The sequence below is a fragment of the Callithrix jacchus genome, chromosome 1 (assembly GCF_049354715.1).
Source record: "Callithrix jacchus isolate 240 chromosome 1, calJac240_pri, whole genome shotgun sequence".
Lineage (NCBI taxonomy): Eukaryota > Metazoa > Chordata > Mammalia > Primates > Cebidae > Callithrix > Callithrix jacchus.
In genome coordinates, this window is record NC_133502.1 from 91,625,014 (window position 1) to 91,643,616 (window position 18,603).

Here is an 18,603-nt window from a genome sequence, read left to right on the forward strand (position 1 = left end):
CTCATATGGGCACTTATTGCTATATACTTTCCTCTAGAGACTGCTTTAAATGTGTCCCAGAGGTTCTGGCACATTGTGTCTTCATTCTTATTGGTTTTGAAGAACTTCTTTATTTCTGCCTTCATTTCGTTGTTTACCCAGTCAGCATTTAAGAGCCAGTTGTTCAGTTTGAAGCTGTGCAGTTCTGGGTGGGTTTCTGAATTCAGTTTTCTAACTTGATTGCACTATGGTCTGAGAGGCTGTTTGTTATGATTTCAGTTGTTTTGCATTTGTTGAGCAGTGCTTTACTTCCAATTATGTGGTCAATATTAGAGTAGGTGTGATGTGGTGCTGAGAAGAATGTGTATTCTGTGGATTTGGGGTGGAGAGTTCTGTAAATGTCTATCAGGTTTGCTTGCTCCAGGTCTGAGTTCAAGCCCTGGATATCCTTGTTGATTTTCTGTCTGGTTGATCTGTCTAGTATTGACAGTGGAGTGTTAAAGTCTCCCACTATTATTGTGTGGGAGTCTAAGTCCTTTTGTAAGTCATTAAGAACCTGCCTTATGTATCTGGGTGCTCCTGCATTGGGTCCATATATGTTTAGGATCATTAGCTCTTCTTGTTGTATTGATCCTTTTACCATTATGTAATGGCCTTCTTTGTCTCTTTTGATCTTTGTTGCTTTAAAGTCTATTTTATCAGAGATGAGAATTGCAACTCCTGCTTTTTTTTGCTTTCCATTAGCTTGGTAAATCTTCCTCCATCCCTTTATTTTGAGCCTTTTTGTATCCTTGCATGTGAGATGGGTTTCCTGGATACAGCACACTGATGGGTTTTGGATTTTTATCCAATTTGCCAGTCTGTGTCTTTTGATTGGTGCATTTAGTCCATTTACATTTAGGGTTAATATTGTTATGTGTGAATTTGATACTGCCATTTTGATGCTAAGTGGCTGTTTTGCCTGTTAGTTGTTGTAGATTCTTCATTATGTTGATGCTCTTTAGCATTTAGTGTGATTTTGGAATGGCTGGTACTGGTTGTTCCTTTCTATGTTTAGTGCCTCTTTTAGGAGCTCTTGTAAAGCAGGCCTGGTGGTGACAAAATCTCTGAGTACTTGCTTGTTCGCAAAGGATTTTATTTTTCCTTCACTTCTGAAGCTCAGTTTGGCTGGATATGAAATTCTGGGTTGAAAATTCTTTTCTTTAAGGATGTTGAATATTGGCCCCCACTCTCTTCTGGCTTGCAGTGTTTCTGCCGAGAGATCTGCTGTGAGTCTGATGGGCTTCCCTTTGTGGGTGACCTGACCTTTCTCTCTGGCTGCCCTTAGTATTCTCTCCTTCATTTCAACCCTGTTGAATCTGACGATTATGTGCCTTGGGGTTGCTCTTCTTGCGGAATATCTTTGTGGTGTTCTCTGTATTTCCTGCAATTGACTGTTGGCCTGTCTTGCTAGGTGGGGGAAATTTTCCTGGATGATGTCCTGAAGAGTAATTTCCAGCTTGCATTCATTCTCTTCGTCCCCTTCTGGTACACCTATCAAACGTAGGTTAGGTCTTTTCACATAGTCCCACATTTCTTGGAGACTTTGTTCATTTCTTTTTGCGCTTTTTTCTCTGATCTTGGTTTCTCGTTTTATTTCATTGAGTTGGTCTTCGACTTCAGATATTCTTTCTTCTGCTTGGTCAATTCGGCTGTTGAAACTTGTGTTTGCTTCGTGAAGTTCTCGTATTGTGTATTTCAGCTCCTTTAATTCATTCATATTCCTCTCTAAGTTATCCATTCTTGTTATCATTTCCTCGAATCTTTTTTCAAATCTTTTTTCAAGGTTCTTAGTTTCTTTGCATTGATTTAATACATGATCTTTTAGCTCACAAAAGTTTCTCATTATCCATCTTCTGAAGTCTAATTCCGTCATTTCGCCACAGTCATTCTCCGTCCAGCTTTGTTTCCTTGCTGGTGAGGAGTTTTGGTCCTTTCTAGGAGGCGAGGTGTTCTGGTTTCGGGTGTTTTCCTCCTTTTTGCACTGGTTTCTTCCCATCTTTGTGGATTTGTCCGCTGGTCATCTGCGTAGTTGCTGACTTTTCGATTGGGTCTCTGAGTGGACACCCAGAGTGTTGATGATGAAGTATTTCTTTTGCTTGGTTTTCCTTCTACCAGTCTAGCCCCTTCGCTGTACGACTGCTGAGGTCCGCTCCAGAGCCTGCTTGTCTGGGGTGCACCTCTACCATCTGTGGCACAGCGTGGGATGCTACCAGTTTCTTTTTCTGCTATCTTTGTCCCAGGATGATGCCTGCCTAATATCAGTCTTTTGGATATAGAGGGGTCAGGGAGCTGCTTGAGGAGACAGTTTGTACTTTATAGGGGCTTAATTGCTGAGCTGTGCGCTCTGTTGTTCATTCAGGGCTGTTAGGCTGCTATGTTTGATTCTGCTGCAACAGAGCTCATTAAAAAACCCTTTTTTTTTTTTTCTCAAATGCTCTGTGTTGAGGGGTTTGGGCTTTATTTTTGGATGTCCAATGAGGTGTCCTGCCCAGCTAGAAGGCAGACTAGCCACTGTTTGGCTGCCGAGGCTCCGCCCTGCTGTTGTGTGATTTGCCCTGTTCCTGCAGGCTCTGCTGTGGTCTCCGCCACGCCCTGCGGCGGAGTCTCTTCGTTGTAGCGTGTTGCCTCGGCAACGGCAGGCTGCATCAGCCCAGGGGATTGCAGGAACAGATTGTTTGGGATACCCACTGGGACAAACAAAACCGCGATTTCAAACTATCCCGAGCAGAGGGTCAGAGACACTCTGTGGGGGAGGGGCGTCCACCACTACCGAGGCAACCCGCCCCAACTGAGATACACGCCCACTGCTGACGCAGCCTCCCGTTGCCGAGGCAACCCGTCCCTACTGAGATACACGCCCACTGCTGACGCACCCCTAAGGGGTATTCTACTCAGCCTCCAATAAGATCTCTGCTTCTAACTTCATCACTATCCTGTTACTCAACCTACTGGCTTTTCAGGTTGGATAACTTATCAAAGTGAAGTAGAAGAGAAGAGGAAGCTGTTTTTCCTTCTGTAAAGGTGACTCAACATTATCCTTATTTCCAGTATCCCTCTTTTTAGCAGAGGTCATGTAATTCCAGGGTGTTACTAAAGGCTGGGGTTGACAAGGGAGGAGAAATCCGGTGTCAGAATGTAAAAGCCATGCGGAAAGGGATAAAAAGTATACTGTGAGATAAGGGAAGTGGAGCAGGGCATGTGAAAAGACAGTATGCACTGGGTGACCTTAGCTTTACAAGACCTGTCAAGGTCACATATGCTTGTTTCAGTCCTGGCTGCAGCTTTGTACCTCTTGTCTCCTGCAGTCCCCTGAGCCAGCATTACAGTACCATCTGTTTTTGTCAACTATTATGTTCAGAATCCCTCATGAGGTGTTTAACAGAGAAACTGTTGAGGTCAAGGACTGCTTTTCCAGGAGTCTCCAGAAGATGCTACTTCTCTGTGACCCCTTTGGCTTTCACAGCATCTGTGACCAAGTAATCATTCACTCTGACCTCTGCCCTTCCAGCCACTCTTCCAGAAGACCTAATGGCCCCTCTGCATGAACCTTCTCTATCACCCCACTCCATGCTCTAACCTGACCTGATCACCCCTTTATCTGACTTATTTTCACCCTCACCGCTGAGTGACCCTCTGCCACCACAGCCAGTTCTTTCCTTGGATTCCAAATTCCCCATGGGCCATTCCCCACCCAACAGCATGCTTTTCCCCCTCTTCCACCACAGCACACTCAGAAGGCAGATACTGATCTCCAACCTGAGGCCTCTCTCTCTAAACCCCACCCTTGATACCACCCTTCCCAAGATATCAACCCCTTATCAGATATTTCCCAAGCAATGAATCCCACTGATTCATGCACTTGTGATCATGTACCACCAACCCTATCTGCTTTACCACCACAAGACTGCAGTGTGACTTGGCCTAAATCAAGTTCCATCTTATTGAAACCTGTTTCAGAGAGGTTCTCTACAGAAAGTCCTAGTAGGCTGTCCACTTACATTCCAACAGTCAGAGGCATGGACCATTCCATTTCAGAATTCTCATGGTGGCAGCCTCATGTCAGGAACATGTTCCACCCCAGATTACCATACCCTGATTTTCAGCAAGAGCATGTTTCCCTTCCTCCACCAGAGATCTGTTGCTGGGGAGACTCTGATACCAAGCACACGGAGGCCAGTAGCCATTCTTTTTTTTTTTTTTTTTTTTTTGGCCTTAAGATACAGGCAGTCTTGTAGAAACAAATTAAAAAAAAGAATGGCTTTCCAGATTTTGGATAAGAAGGAAAAGGAGAGGGATTATTTTCAAAAAAAATGTGATCAGAATACCAACTGATGTCTTCAGGAAATTCTTTGTGGTCACTTGTTGATGAGCAGGACACCACAGTCCCCCAAACCAGGTGAAACACCAAAGGCACATCAGAGCAGCTGCACATTTGTCAACAGCTCCTGTATGTCAAAACTTTGGGGGGAAACTTGCAACAGAATATAGCCAGCTCTTCTGGGGTCTTCCCTCTCTGCACAGTGAGTCCTTAGTGGCAACTCTCCTGATCTCTAGGAGCAGCTCCCCAGTAGAGTCTTGCTTTATTGTATTCAATGGAATCTGTAATGCTCCTGCAGTCCAAATGCAGGATCAAGAATCTCTACCACTTCCTCAGTTCCACCATCATCCCTTCAACCCTGTACATTCCCAATCCTTTCCTCAAATCACCCGCCAACCCCAGATCCTACCTATCACTCAGGTCCATTTCCAGGCTCACCTTCACTCTTTACTCCCTACCCACTGTCATCTTCTCCATCTCAGGTTAAGGACTGTGGAGTATTTTCCCATGTATTTCAGAATGAAGCTGACTCTCACATCTCAAATCAACATCTGGAATGGCATGTGTTGTAGAAACAACAGGAAGGTTTTTGGGGTTTAGTCCCTTGGCTCCAAAAATCTTAAGAAGCCCTTCATCCCCCAACATAGGCCTGGGAGGACTGGCTTACCAATGGCAGTTTGGTCCATTGGTCAGCCAGTCCTGCCAGTCCTATGTTCCAGTCTCCATCTTTCCTGGTTATTTACACATCAGAAATGATCATCAGGAGAATTTGTAGCTCCATCTTCCAAAGAGGCCAATCTTACACTGGTGCCCCAGTACCTATAGGAATCTCGGATCTCTAGCACTGATGAAACCTTGGTGCAAATCAACAGAAATAATCAGCATAATTGCAGACATACTCACAAAATCTTGAGCTCCAGGGCCACAGTAGCAAAAATCTAGGGAAGACAGAATTGAGTCTCCCTAGGAAGTTTCCATGAGAGGGTCCCAACAAAGTTTCAGATAAGAAATGACATGCCAAAGAATCTTGGGCATATCTTAGTGAAATGTCCATTAGACAACCTACCAATAGTCTCTGGAAACTACCTGGTGAAGGGTGTGAGCACTGTCTCTGAGACAAAATGTGAGTGGGTAAGTCACTCAAGGAATGAATTGCTAAGTGATTCAAGGAGGAACTTAGACAAGAATCAAGGGAAAAACATTCTTAGATTACATTTGAACAGGAAGTTTTGTCAGGTCACTTCTGATAGGATTCCTATCAGAGTATGTCATTTATGGCTGGCTAACCATACATTGCCTCCTTCTGGGAGTTCCCATATGAATATGAAAAACAGAAATATGGCACCATTAGAGGGTAGGGTTTACTGCAAGATTACCACTCTGGAGATTTCCTTTCTTGATTCCAAAACCCGTCAGGTGCTAGAGGCTCATATGATGAGGTTTAGGGTAAGTCAGGGGTGGGGCCTACCCCTCAAGGTTCTTGAATCCATAAAATTCTATATGTTGAAAAAAGCCAAAACATGACTTTCTCTTGTCTGCCACCTATATTTCTAGGGTTGTTTCTAAAGATGTGGTTTCCAAGTCCCTTGAGGGACACTCCAAAGCTTTACAGGGAGACAAGTTAGAACTGACACAAGAACAGAAAATCAAACACTGCATGTTCCCACTCATAGGCAGGTGTTAAACAGTGAGAACCCATACACTGGGGTCTGTGTGGGGGTGCTAGGGGTGGGACAGTAGGGGATGGGGAGTTGGGGTGGGACAACATGGGGAGAAATGCCAGATATAGGTGATGGGGAGGAAGGCAGCAAACCACATTGCCATGTATGTACCTATGTAACAATCTTTCATGTTCTTCACATGTACCCCAAAACTTAAAACAATTATATATATATATTTTAAAACATATAAAAAATATATATATATTTTAAAATATATAAAATATATATATTTTTTAAAATATATAAAAAATACATATTTTTTTTTAAAAAAAAGGAATGACAAACCCAGTTTCCAACTTGGATTGTCCTTTCCCTGCCACTTGATCTGTAAACATAGAACAGGAAGCCTTGAGACAGTCACCCTCTGATACTGACCATAAGCTTATAGAGAATTGAGGAGGGCAGACAGACTTTTATGCCCCCCTACACACAGCATAATAGACAAAGAGAATGAGACTGTACTAGCTGATAGACACAGTTCAGAGCTGCCCACAAAACAAGACAGGGCTGGACATGAATCAAGGAATGAGAAAGTGAGTTCCAGCAATAGTGTAGAAAGGCTTCAGGGCAAAAAACTGTGGTACAGGCTTCAGAACATTTTTCTATGTCCAATGTGTCCAGGGAGATAGAGGAGCTCTATGCTCTTCAACAACAATCTAATGATATCTTGACAACCAGTGAGTTGGGAAGCTCCTCAATGAGGAACACCAGTAAAGAAGAGACTACTCTGACCACCAAATACTTCCCACCAAGAATATTGATTGCTGAAGATCCTAAATCATCAGATTTTAAAGGACAGCTGGCTAGTGAAAGTTTAGATTGGAGAGTGGGGAGCATAGTCAGGCTCAAGGCTGTCCCAGAGACATGTTCACCTCTGATAGCTTGACTTCTGATTCCTCACTGGCTTACTTCCAGAGTGTCTCCAGTGAGGACAGGGCAGCTTCCCAGGTACTGCATATCCACCCAAACGATGCAGGGATCAGCATGCAGCAGTTGCAACAACCCAAGTCCATAAGTATGTCTTATGGAAGTGCCAGGATAAGAATTTCCCATCAGCTAAGAAGGGACCCGAAGCAAGAGCCTTTTGGGACCCAAAGCAAGAGAATGTGGAAGCGAGGACTTGGGATTAGGGATATCCGAAGCTGCAAGGAAAAACCATCTTGCTGAGGACAGGAAATTAGAGGAGACTTCAGTCTCTGTAACAGAAAGAACAATTTCCTCCTGAAAGTTACTTCAGAAAAAAGATGAGGCAATTTTTTCAGTGGATTGATTTCAAGAGAAAAAGCAGAGGGCAGGAAAGTCCCATGCAAAAAGACAAGTTCATGCCAGCCTTTGCATAGTGCCAAGGCCTAGTTGAAAGTAGACCTGTATTCATGAGGCCTCTTGAAGCTCTTGAGCTCATGACAGCCACTGGAAAGATATTAGAGGAGAAACTAGCATGCAGGCAGGAGCCTGAGGACTGGGAATTAAGTCAGCAGAAAGAAGAGCTGCAGACTCAGACAGAGCCTGACAACAGACAACCCTCCAACTATGGGTTCTCTCTGACCAGCAGCAAGGAGAAGGGTCAAGTACCTAACCCCCACAACTAAGAAGCTGTCTCTGCTGGCCCAAGTTACCTTTCAAGTGTTAGGTGGATCAGGACTAGGATCAGTCATCCCCAGAAAGTTGTGACATTTAAAGAGCAGCTATTATGCCAGAGTAATCTTCCTTCCTTGCCCTCTAGTGAGCCTGTGTCCCATCCAAGCCCCACCTGCATGCAAGTATGCCAGGTGCCCCTGGCTGACAGCACACCCGCTGAAGGCACTGAGTTCAGAGATTTGACTCTTCTATGCAAACAGAAAATGCTTCTCCAGCACTTACGGGAAGCAAAAATTTCCCTAAAGAATAATCCAGTTCTTGTAGAAAGAGCCTTTCAGTTTTCATGACAATATATCCTCTAATGAGGGCAATCTTTTTTTAGCACAACCAAGAATATTGATCCTCCCCAAGAAATGTTTATTTTAATATACAGTGGTGTTCTCCATGTACTGTTCTGGAGGTGTGGATTTTGAGTATCCCAGAACTTGTGCTCAGGGAAAGGAAGGAACTAGTTTAGGTCTTACTGTTTTCCTCTTTTGTTTCTAAAAGATGACCAATCCCTTGTAGAGAGCCTGATAATGGCCTTCTCAGTCTTATCCTAGGTTCTTTTATTCGACACTTTTGAGATGTCCTGTAATTTTTTTTTTTTTTAATTTTTTATTGGATTATAGGTTTTGGGGTACATGAGCAGAGCATGCAAGACAGTTGCGTAGGTACACACATGGCAGTGTGCTTTGCTTTTCTTCTCCCCTTCACCCACATTTGTCATTTCTCCCCAGGCTATCCCTCCCCACCTCCCCCTCCCACTGGCCCTCCCCTTTTCCCCCCAATAGACCCCAGTGTTTAGTACTCCCCTTTCTGTGTCCATGTGTTCTCATTTTTCATCACCCACCTATGAGTGAGAATATGCGGTGTTTCATTTTCTGTTCTTGTGTCAGTTTGCTGAGGATGATGTTCTCCAGATTCATCCATGTCCCTACAAACGACACGAACTCATCATTTCTGATTGCTGCATAATATTCCATGGTGTATATGTGCCACATTTTTCCAATCCAGTCTATTATCAATGGGCATTTGGGCTGATTCCAGGTCTTTGCTATTGTAAACAGTGCTGCAATGAACATTCGTGTACATGTGTCCTTATAGTAGAACGATTTATAGTCTTTTGGATATATACCCAGTAATGGGATTGCTGGGTCAAATGGAATTTCTATTTCTAAGGCCTTGAGGAATCGCCACACTGTCTTCCACAATGGTTGAACTAATTTACACTCCCACCAACAGTGTAAAAGTGTTCCTTTTTCTCCACATCCTCTCCAGCATCTGTTGTCTCCAGATTTTTTAATGATCGCCATTCTAACTGGCGTGAGATGGTATCTCAATGTGGTTTTGATTTGCATCTCTCTGATGACCAGTGACGATGAGCATTTTTTCATATGATTGTTGGCCTCATATATGTCTTCTTTCGTAAAGTATCTGTTCATATCCTTTGCCCACTTTTGAATGGGCTTGTTTGTTTTTTTCCTGTAAATCTGCTTGAGTTGTTTGTAAATTCTGGATATCAGCCCTTTGTCAGATGGGTAGACTGCGAAAATTTTTTCCCATTCTGTTGGTTGCCGATCCACTCTAGTGACTGTTTCTTTTGCCGTGCAGAAGCTGTGGAGTTTCATTAGGTCCCATTTGTCTATTTTGGCTTTTGTTGCCAATGCTCTTGGTGTTTTGTTCATGAAGTCCTTGCCTACTCCTATGTCCTGGATAGTTTTGCCTAGATTTCCTTCTAGGGTTTTTATGGTGCCAGGTCTTATGTTTAAGTCTTTAATCCATCTGGAGTTAATTTTAGTGTAAGGTGTCAGGGAGGGGTCCAGTTTCTGCTTTCTGCACATGGCTAGCCAGTTTTTCCAACACCATTTGTTAAACATGGAATCCTTGCCCCACTGCTTGTTTTTGTCAGGTTTATCAAAGATTGTATAGTTGTATGTATGTTGTGTTGCCTCCGGTGCCTCTGTTTTGTTCCATTGGTCTATATCTCTGTTTTGGTACCAGTACCATGCTGTTTTGATTACTGTAGCCTTGTAGTATAGTTTGAAATCCGGTAGTGTGATGCCCCCCGCTGTGTTCTTTTTGCTTAGAATTGACTTGGCTATGCGGGCTCTCTTTTGGTTCCATATGAAGTTCATGGTGGTTTTTTCCAGTTCTGTGAAGAAAGTCAATGGTAGCTTGATGGGGATAGCGTTGATTCTGTAAATTACTTTGGGCAGTATAGCCATTTTCACAATATTAATTCTTCCTAACCATGAACATGGAATGTTTCTCCATCTGTTTGTGTCCTCTCTGATTTCGTTGAGCAGTGGTTTGTAGTTCTCCTTGAAGAGGTCCCTTACGTTCCTTGTGAGTTGTATTCCAAGGTATTTTATTCTTTTTGTAGCAATTGCGAATGGCAGTTCGCTCTTGATTTGGCTTTCTTTAAGTCTGTTATTGGTGTATAGGAATGCTTGTGATTTTTGCACATTGATTTTATATCCTGAGACTTTGCTGAAGTTGTTTATCAGTTTCAGGAGTTTTTGGGCTGAGGCGATGGGGTCTTCTAGGTATACTATCATGTCGTCTGCAAATAGAGACAATTTGGCTTCCACCTTTCCTATTTGAATACCCTTTATTTCTTTTTCTTGCCTGATTGCTCTGGCTAGAACTTCCAGTACTATATTGAATAGGAGTGGTGAGAGAGGGCATCCTTGTCTAGTACCAGATTTCAAAGGGAATGCTTCCAGTTTTTGCCCATTCAGTATGATATTGGCTGTTGGTTTGTCATAAATAGCTTTTATTACTTTGAGATACGTTCCATCGATACCGAGTTTATTGAGGGTTTTTAGCATAAAGGGCTGTTGAATTTTGTCAAATGCCTTCTCTGCGTCAATTGAGATAATCATGTGGTTTTTGTTTTTGGTTCTGTTTATGTGGTGAATTACGTTGATAGACTTGCGTATGTTGAACCAGCCTTGCATCCCTGGGATGAATCCTACTTGATCATGATGAATAAGTTTTTTGATTTGCTGTTGCAATCGGCTTGCCAATATTTTATTGAAGATTTTTGCATCTATGTTCATCATGGATATTGGCCTGAAGTTTTCTTTTCTTGTTGGGTCTCTGCCGGGTTTTGGTATCAGGATGATGTTGGTCTCATAAAATGATTTGGGAAGGATTCCCTCTTTTTGGATTGTTTGAAATAGTTTTAGAAGGAATGGTACCAGCTCCTCCTTGTGTGTCTGGTAGAATTCGGCTGTGAACCCATCTGGACCTGGGCTTTTTTTGTGAGGTAGGCTCTTAATTGCTGCCTCAACTTCAGACCTTGTTATTGGTCTATTCATAGTTTCAGCTTCCTCCTGGTTTAGGCTTGGGAGGATGCAGGAGTCCAGGAATTTATCCATTTCTTCCAGGTTTAGTAGTTTATGTGCATAGAGTTGTTTGTAATATTCTCTGATGATGGTTTGAATTTCTGTGGAATCTGTGGTGATTTCCCCTTTATCATTTTTTATTGCATCTATTTGGTTGTTCTCTCTTTTATTTTTAATCAATCTGGCTAGTGGTCTGTCTATTTTGTTGATCTTTTCAAAAAACCAGCTCTTGGATTTATTGATTTTTTGAAGGGTTTTTCGTGTCTCAATCTCCTTCAGCTCAGCTCTGATCTTAGTAATTTCTTGTCTTCTGCTGGGTTTTGAGTTTTTTTGATCTTGCTCCTCTAGCTCTTTCAATTTTGACGATAGGGTGTCAATTTTGGATCTCTCCATTCTCCTCATATGGGCACTTATTGCTATATACTTTCCTCTAGAGACTGCTTTAAATGTGTCCCAGAGGTTCTGGCACGTTGTGTCTTCATTCTCATTGGTTTCGAAGAACTTCTTTATTTCTGCCTTCATTTCGTTGTTTACCCAGTCAACATTCAAGAGCCAGTTGTTCAGTTTCCATGAAGCTGTGCGGTTCTGGGTCGGTTTCTGAATTCTGAGTTCTAACTTGATTGCACTATGGTCTGAGAGGCTGTTTGTTATGATTTCAGTTGTTTTGCATTTGTTGAGCAGTGCTTTACTTCCAATTATGTGGTCAATTTTAGAGTAGGTGTGATGTGGTGCTGAGAAGAATGTGTATTCTGTGGATTTGGGGTGGAGAGTTCTGTAAATGTCCACCAGGTTTGCTTGCTCCAGGTCTGAGTTCAAGCCCTGGGTATCCTTGTTGATTTTCTGTCTGGTTGATCTGTCTAGTATTGACAGTGGAGTGTTAAAGTCTCCCACTATTATTGTGTGGGAGTCTAAGTCCTTCTGTAAGTCATTAAGAACTTGCCTTATGTATCTGGGTGCTCCTGTGTTGGGTCCATATATGTTTAGGATCGTTAGCTCTTCTTGTTGTATCGATCCTTTTACCATTATGTAATGGCCTTCTTTGTCTCTTTTGATCTTTGTTGCTTTAAAGTCTATTTTATCAGAGATGAGAATTGCAACTCCTGCTTTTTTTTGCTTTCCATTAGCTTGGTAAATCTTCCTCCATCCCTTTATTTTGAGCCTTTGTGTATCCTTGCATGTGAGATGGGTTTCCTGGATACAGCACACTGATGGGTTTTGGATTTTTATCCAATTTGCCAGTCTGTGTCTTTTGATTGGTGCATTTAGTCCATTTACATTTAGGGTTAATATTGTTATGTGTGAATTTGATACTGCCATTTTGATTCTAAGTGGCTGTTTTGCCTGTTAGTTGTTGTAGATTCTTCATTATGTTGAAGCTCTTTAGCATTCAGTGTGATTTTGGAATGGCTGGTACTGATTGATCCTTTCTATGTGTAGTGCCTCTTTTAGGAGCTCTTGTAAAGCAGGCCTGGTGGTGACAAACTCTCTGAGTACTTGCTTGTTCGCAAAGGATTTTATTCTTCCTTCACTTCTGAAGCTCAGTTTGGCTGGATATGAAATTCTGGGTTGAAAGTTCTTTTCTTTAAGAATGTTGAATATTGGCCCCCACTCTCTTCTGGCTTGTAGTGTTTCTGCCGAGAGATCTGCTGTGAGTCTGATGGGCTTCCCTTTGTGGGTGACCCGACCTTTCTCTCTGGCTGCCCTTAGTATTGTCTCCTTTATTTCAACCCTGTTGAATCTGACGATTATGTGCCTTGGGGTTGCTCTTCTTGAGGAATATCTTTGTGGTGTTCTCTGTATTTCCTGCAATTGAGTGTTGGCTTGTCTTGCTAGGTGGGGGAAATTTTCCTGGATGATGTCCTGAAGAGTATTTTCCAGCTGGGATTCATTCTCTTCGTCCCCTTCTGGTACACCTATCAAACGTAGGTTAGGTCTTTTCACATAGTCCCACATTTCTTGGAGACTTTGTTCATTCCTTTTTGCGCTTTTTTCTCTGATCTTGGTTTCTCGTTTTATTTCATTGAGTTGGTCTTCGACTTCAGATATTCTTTCTTCTGCTTGGTCAATTCGGCTATTGAAACTTGCGTTTGCTTCGCGAAGTTCTCGTATTGTGTTTTTCAGCTCCTTTAATTCATTCATATTCCTCTCTAAGGTATCCATTCTTGTTATCATTTCCTCGAATCTTTTTTCAAATCTTTTTTCAAGGTTCTTAGTTTCTTTGCATTGATTTAATACATGATCTTTTAGCTCACAAAAGTTTCTCATTATCCATCTTCTGAAGTCTAATTCTGTCATTTTGTCACAGTCATTCTCCGTCCAGCTTTGTTCCCTTGCTGGTGAGGAGTTTTGGTCCTTTCTAGGAGGCGATGTGTTCTGGTTTCGGGTGTTTTCCTCCTTTTTGCGCTGGTTTCTTCCCATCTTTGTGGATTTGTCTGCTGGTCGTCTGCGTAGTTGCTGACTTTTCGTTTGGGTCTCTGAGTGGACACCCAAAATGTTGATGATGAAGTATTTCTGTTGCTTGGTTTTCCTTCTACCAGTCTAGCCCCTTCGCTGTACGACTGTTGAGGTCCGCTCCAGACCCTGCTTGTCTGGGGTGCACCTCTAGTAGCCGTGGCACAGCGAGGGATGCTACCAGTTTCTTTTTCTGCTCTCTTTGTCCCAGGATGATGCCTGCCTAATGACAGTCTTTTGGATATAGAGGGGTCAGGGAGCTGCTTGAGGAGACAGTTTGTACTTTATAGGGGTTTAATTGCTGAGCTGTGCACTCTGTTGTTCATTCAGGGCTGTTAGGCTACTATGTTTGATTCAGCGGCAACACAGCTCATTAAACAACCCTTTTTTTTTTCTCAAATGCTCTGTGTTGAGGGGTTTGGGCTTTATTTTTGGATGTCCGATCAGGTGTCCTGCCCAGCTCAAAGGCAGACTAGCCACTGTTTGGCTGCCGAGGCTCCGCCCTGCTGTTGTGTGATTCCGCTGTTCCTGCGGGCTCTGCTGTGGTCTCCGCCATGCCCTGCGGCGGAGTCTCTTCGTTGTAGCGTGTTGCCTCAGCAACGGCAGGCTGCGTCAGCAGTGGGCGTGTATCTCAGTAGGGACGGGTTGCCTCGGCAACGGCTGGCTGCGTCAGCAGTGGGCGTGTATCTCAGTTGGAGCGGGTTGCCTCGGCAACGACTGGCTGCGTCAGCAGTGGGCGTGTATCTCAGTTGGGGCGGGTTGCCTCGGCAACGGCTGGCTGCCTCAGCAGTGGGCGTTTATATCAGTTGGGGCAGGTTGCCTCTGTAGTGGTGGACGCCCCTCCCCCACAGAGCGTCTCGGACCGTCTGCCCGGGATAGTTTGAAATCACGGTTTTGTTCGTCCCACTGTGTATCCCAACCGATCTGTCCCTGCAATCCCCTGGGCTGGGCTACTGTGCAAGTCTCGTTCAGTCTCAAGTCCAGCCCTCTCAAGTCTCAGGTTGCCGGTTCAACAAGGCACCCGGACAAGCGCGCCCTGTGGGGATTGCTGGGTAGGGCCGGCCGCCGCCGCCCCGGCTGCCGGCTTCGCCAGGCAGACCTACTGCCTGGCGTCCCGTGTCTTTTTATACTTGGGAGTTTCCCCGTTCTGTGGGCAACAAAGATCAGTCTGGAAATGCAGCACTGACTCACCGTTTGCGAATTCAACGCGGGCTCCAATCCTGGGTTGTTCTCACAGCGCCATCTTGAGTCCCCTCCAAAACGTTGTTCGAGATGTCCTGTAATTAAAACACTGTATTATTTCATAAAAAGTACCAAAAGTTTACTCTAAAACCTTTCAAGCCTTTTTAAAGTGAGAAAACCCCTTTGAAAAACCCAAAGTCCAGAACTTGGCTCAAATCATCCTTTTACGTGCTACCTGGCTATCTTAAACTATATATGGCTGTAGAGTACAGTGAGTTACTTTGACATAACAAAGCCAGAAATTCCCCTTTTTTCATCAAAACCAGGAAAGGAGAGAGTCTTCTAACCAAATAGAAGTTACATCTTTTGTAAACTAAAAATTAAAATGATATCCTATCATCTGTCCCTTTTTTCTTCTGGTTAGATCCAAATCACAAAGCCCAAAGCCCAGCCTACATTTAAGGGGAGAGATAATTACACGTGTGTCAATACCATGAGGTATTGGAGACTTGGAAGAATTCCTAACACAAGGGTCTCTTCTTGGCCATCCCATTGAGTTCGCTGAAGCCAAAGTGGCCAACGGTGCCAAATAGGTCATCATCCTCATCCATATACAGGTTATCAAGGTAGAAGTTGTTTAACAGCTGAGTGGAGTGGTGGCTAGTTAAAAAAAAAAAAAAGATTAAAAACCCCATAAATATCAAAGAAGTTGGAACATCCAAAGAAAAGAGAAAGTTTGTATGAAGGTAAAAGTGGTGTGGGGTCATTATGAATGGCAAAGTGAAAGGATCCCTTAGAATCACCTGAAATATCACTGCCAGTATTCAGACTTAAAGGAGAAATTAGGTGCAAAAAGTCTGGAAGTAAGATTAGCCCTAGGCAGGAGGGTTCATATGGGCTCAATTAATTTCCTCAGGATTCATTTCTATTCATGTCTTGGCTCTGTGCTATGTGCTGGCTTCATTAAGAATTTGTTTCAGGCAAGTTCATAGCTATATTCTCCAAGCTTCAAGTGCAGCTAAAAATAGGTTGCTTCTCCCACTAGGTCCTTCAAAAGTTCCATTGGAATCCTACTCACTCCAATTGGGTCACATGCCCATTCCTAACCAATCACTGTCACCAAAAACATGGAATGATATTTTCGGCCAAGTCTGAGTTACATACCATCCACAAAATAGGAGCGTTCAGAAAGACAGCTCCACCTGCACATAGATTGAAACTGAGAATGGGGTTAGTTCCCCATAAGACAATATAGGAAATATTTCCAGTAAATTCTGGGTGACAAAGATAAAATGGATGTTTCCTAAAGCTCTCCTTTTTACTGCTCCATTTCTTCCTTCTTGTTCAGAGTGATGTCATTGACCAAAGCCTGGAGGTACAGGAAGAATGGTGATTCTGTGGATGCCTTGGGCAGGGGGGAGTGGGATGGGTTTAGGGTAAGGAGCTAAATGTGAAGGAAATCAGTTGAAGGCCCCAGCATCCAGGTGGATAGACCATCTAGTAACCTGGCCTCTTATTGTCCACCCATTTTCATCTTAAAGTCCTTTAACTTCATTCCAGTTCAGTTACTACCATACCCTAAAACTACCAGGAATATCTCTGCTTTTTGAAAAAATACAGTCTGACATTCCCCCCTTTATCCTTCACACTTATGCCCTCAGTATGCCAATTCTTCAACCAGTTCAGGAACTATAAGCCACTTTAAACTTTCTCGTCAATCTAATAACCTTTTAATTTCCTTCCTCTCTAAGAAAAACTTCATGATCCACACTTAATCACAAACCTGGGTAAGATCTGGACTTTATGGTCTACTCGAAACAACCTATCCCAGTGTCCTTTCATCTTTCCTGCCTGTTAATATCCAACTTGCTACTTTTACTAGACCTGCCTTCTAAAAGCAAGCTGATTTGGAGTCTCACTCTATTGCCAAGCTGGAGGGCAGTGGCATGATCTTGGCTGACTGCAACCTCCGCTTCCCGGGTTCAAGTGATTCTCCTGCCTCAGCCTCCCGAGTAGCTGAGACTATAGGTGCATCACCACACCCAGCTAATTTTTGTACTTTTAGTAGAGATGGGGTTTCACCATGTTGGGCAGGCTGGTATCGAACTCCTGACCTCAGGTGATCCACCTGCCTCGGTCTCCCAAAGTGTGAGGATTACAGGTGTGAGTCACCACTCCTGACCTTTTTTTTGAGACAGAGTCTCACTCTGTGGTCAGGCTGGAGTGCAGTGACACCATCTCGGCTCGTTGCAACCTCTGCCTCCTGGGTTCAAGCGATTCTCCTGCCTCAGCCTCTCGAGTAGCTGGGACTACAAACACACAGCACCAGGCCCAGCTATTTTTTTCTTTTCTTTTTTTTTTTTTTTTTGGTATTTTAGTAGAGACAGGGTTTCACCTTGTTGGCCAGGATGGTCTCTATCTCTTGGTGTCATAATGCACTCGCCTCCGCTTCCCAAAGTGCTGGGATTATAGGTGTGAGCCACAGTGCCAAGGCCAAGCTAATTCTTTTTGGATAAAATCACATGATTAGGTGTTTAGTAACACCATTAATTCATTATCTACAACTAATGGGCAGCTTCCAACACTGCCTGAAAATAATCCATTCATTCCCCCAGTGAATACTTTGTGCTAGGCAGTCTTCTAAGCACTTGGGACACACCAGTGGGAAAACAAAGCTCTCTTGCTTGTGGAGTTTGTATTATTATTTTTCTTAATAAATTTCCTTGCATATCGACTCAAAATTATAATTTCACTTTCCTAATTTTCTCCACTCTACTCACCCATTGAACATATGTGCTGGCCCATGTCTGTTAAAAGGAATGAGAAGCCAACAGATGGAAACCTTTCATCATAAAACTTTAAAATATCCCAGACACCTTGAACTACCATCAAACAACTTTGCTCTTTCCTTCCATTATACTGAAAGAGGTTTCCCTTAGACACCTGCCTTGATCCTCCCAAGCTGTGATCTGTCCTTGGTTTCCAGTTCACAACACTCTCCACAGTGTATTGGAATATTTGGCCCAATAGTCTGTCTTCCAGACTGAGGTCATGTCTCCCTCAACACGGCTCTGTGCCCAGCATTTGGTAATTAGCATCTAGTGGAACTCAGAAACTTACGGAGGAACGAAAGAGCAATAGGAAAGATTTCAGACTCGAGGCACAGCCCAGCGCCCTTAACCCTGCCTGGGGGTGGGGCCACGCCCAGGGGCGAGGCTTTATCCAGGGACCCGGCCTGATTGGAAGCACTGTTGGGCTTCCTAATGGCAGCTGTGTAGGTCACGAATCTCACCTCAGGCTTCTGGATTCTGTCTCCATGGTTCCCGAAGACAAGAGCTGAGATTAGCCAGGCGTGGTGGCTCAAGCCTGTAATCCCAGCACTTTGGGAGGCCAAGGCGGGTGGATCATGAGGTCAAGAGATGGAGACCATCCTGGTCAACATGGTGAAACCCCGTCTCTACTAAAAATACAAAAAATTAGCTGGGCATGGTGGCACGTGCCTGTAATCCCAGCTATTCAGGAGGCTGAGGCAGGAGAATTGCCTGAACCCAGGAGGCGGAGGTTGCAGTGAGCCGAGATTGCACCATTGCATTCCAGCCTGGGTAACAAGAGCGAAACTCCATCTTAAAAAAAAAAAAAAAAAAAAAAAAAAAAGTTATTTGCTTCAACAATATGGCCCTGGAAAAGGTTTCTGGTCACCAAGTTCCCTTCCTCCCTACCCTGACTGAAGTATCCTTCCCTTTGTCCGCCATTTTCAGCCTAATGGCCCACACGTCTCTCTACCCAGCATCACCCAGCCCAACTGCAATGCCTCGAAACTGCTCGGAGCCCTGAGGGCGGCGCTGCACCTGCCAAGGTTACTCGATGGAACTCGATGGAGAGAATTAGAGTAACAACACTGACAGCTAATTAAGGCTTCACTTTGCGTTGGCCGCCTGGC

At 43.7% G+C, this 18,603-nt stretch overlaps 1 long non-coding RNA gene across 1 annotated transcript; it reads right to left on the reverse strand.

The window, feature by feature from the left end:
* Positions 1–8,039: 8,039 nt before the first annotated feature.
* Positions 8,040–17,953, reverse strand: LOC118153930 (uncharacterized). Its single transcript, XR_013532911.1, has 3 exons — positions 17,784–17,953; positions 15,156–15,323; positions 8,040–8,269 (listed from the first exon to the last, which is right to left on the reverse strand). It is a non-coding gene; the product is annotated as an uncharacterized LOC118153930 (long non-coding RNA).
* Between the last annotated feature and the right edge of the window lie 650 nt (positions 17,954–18,603).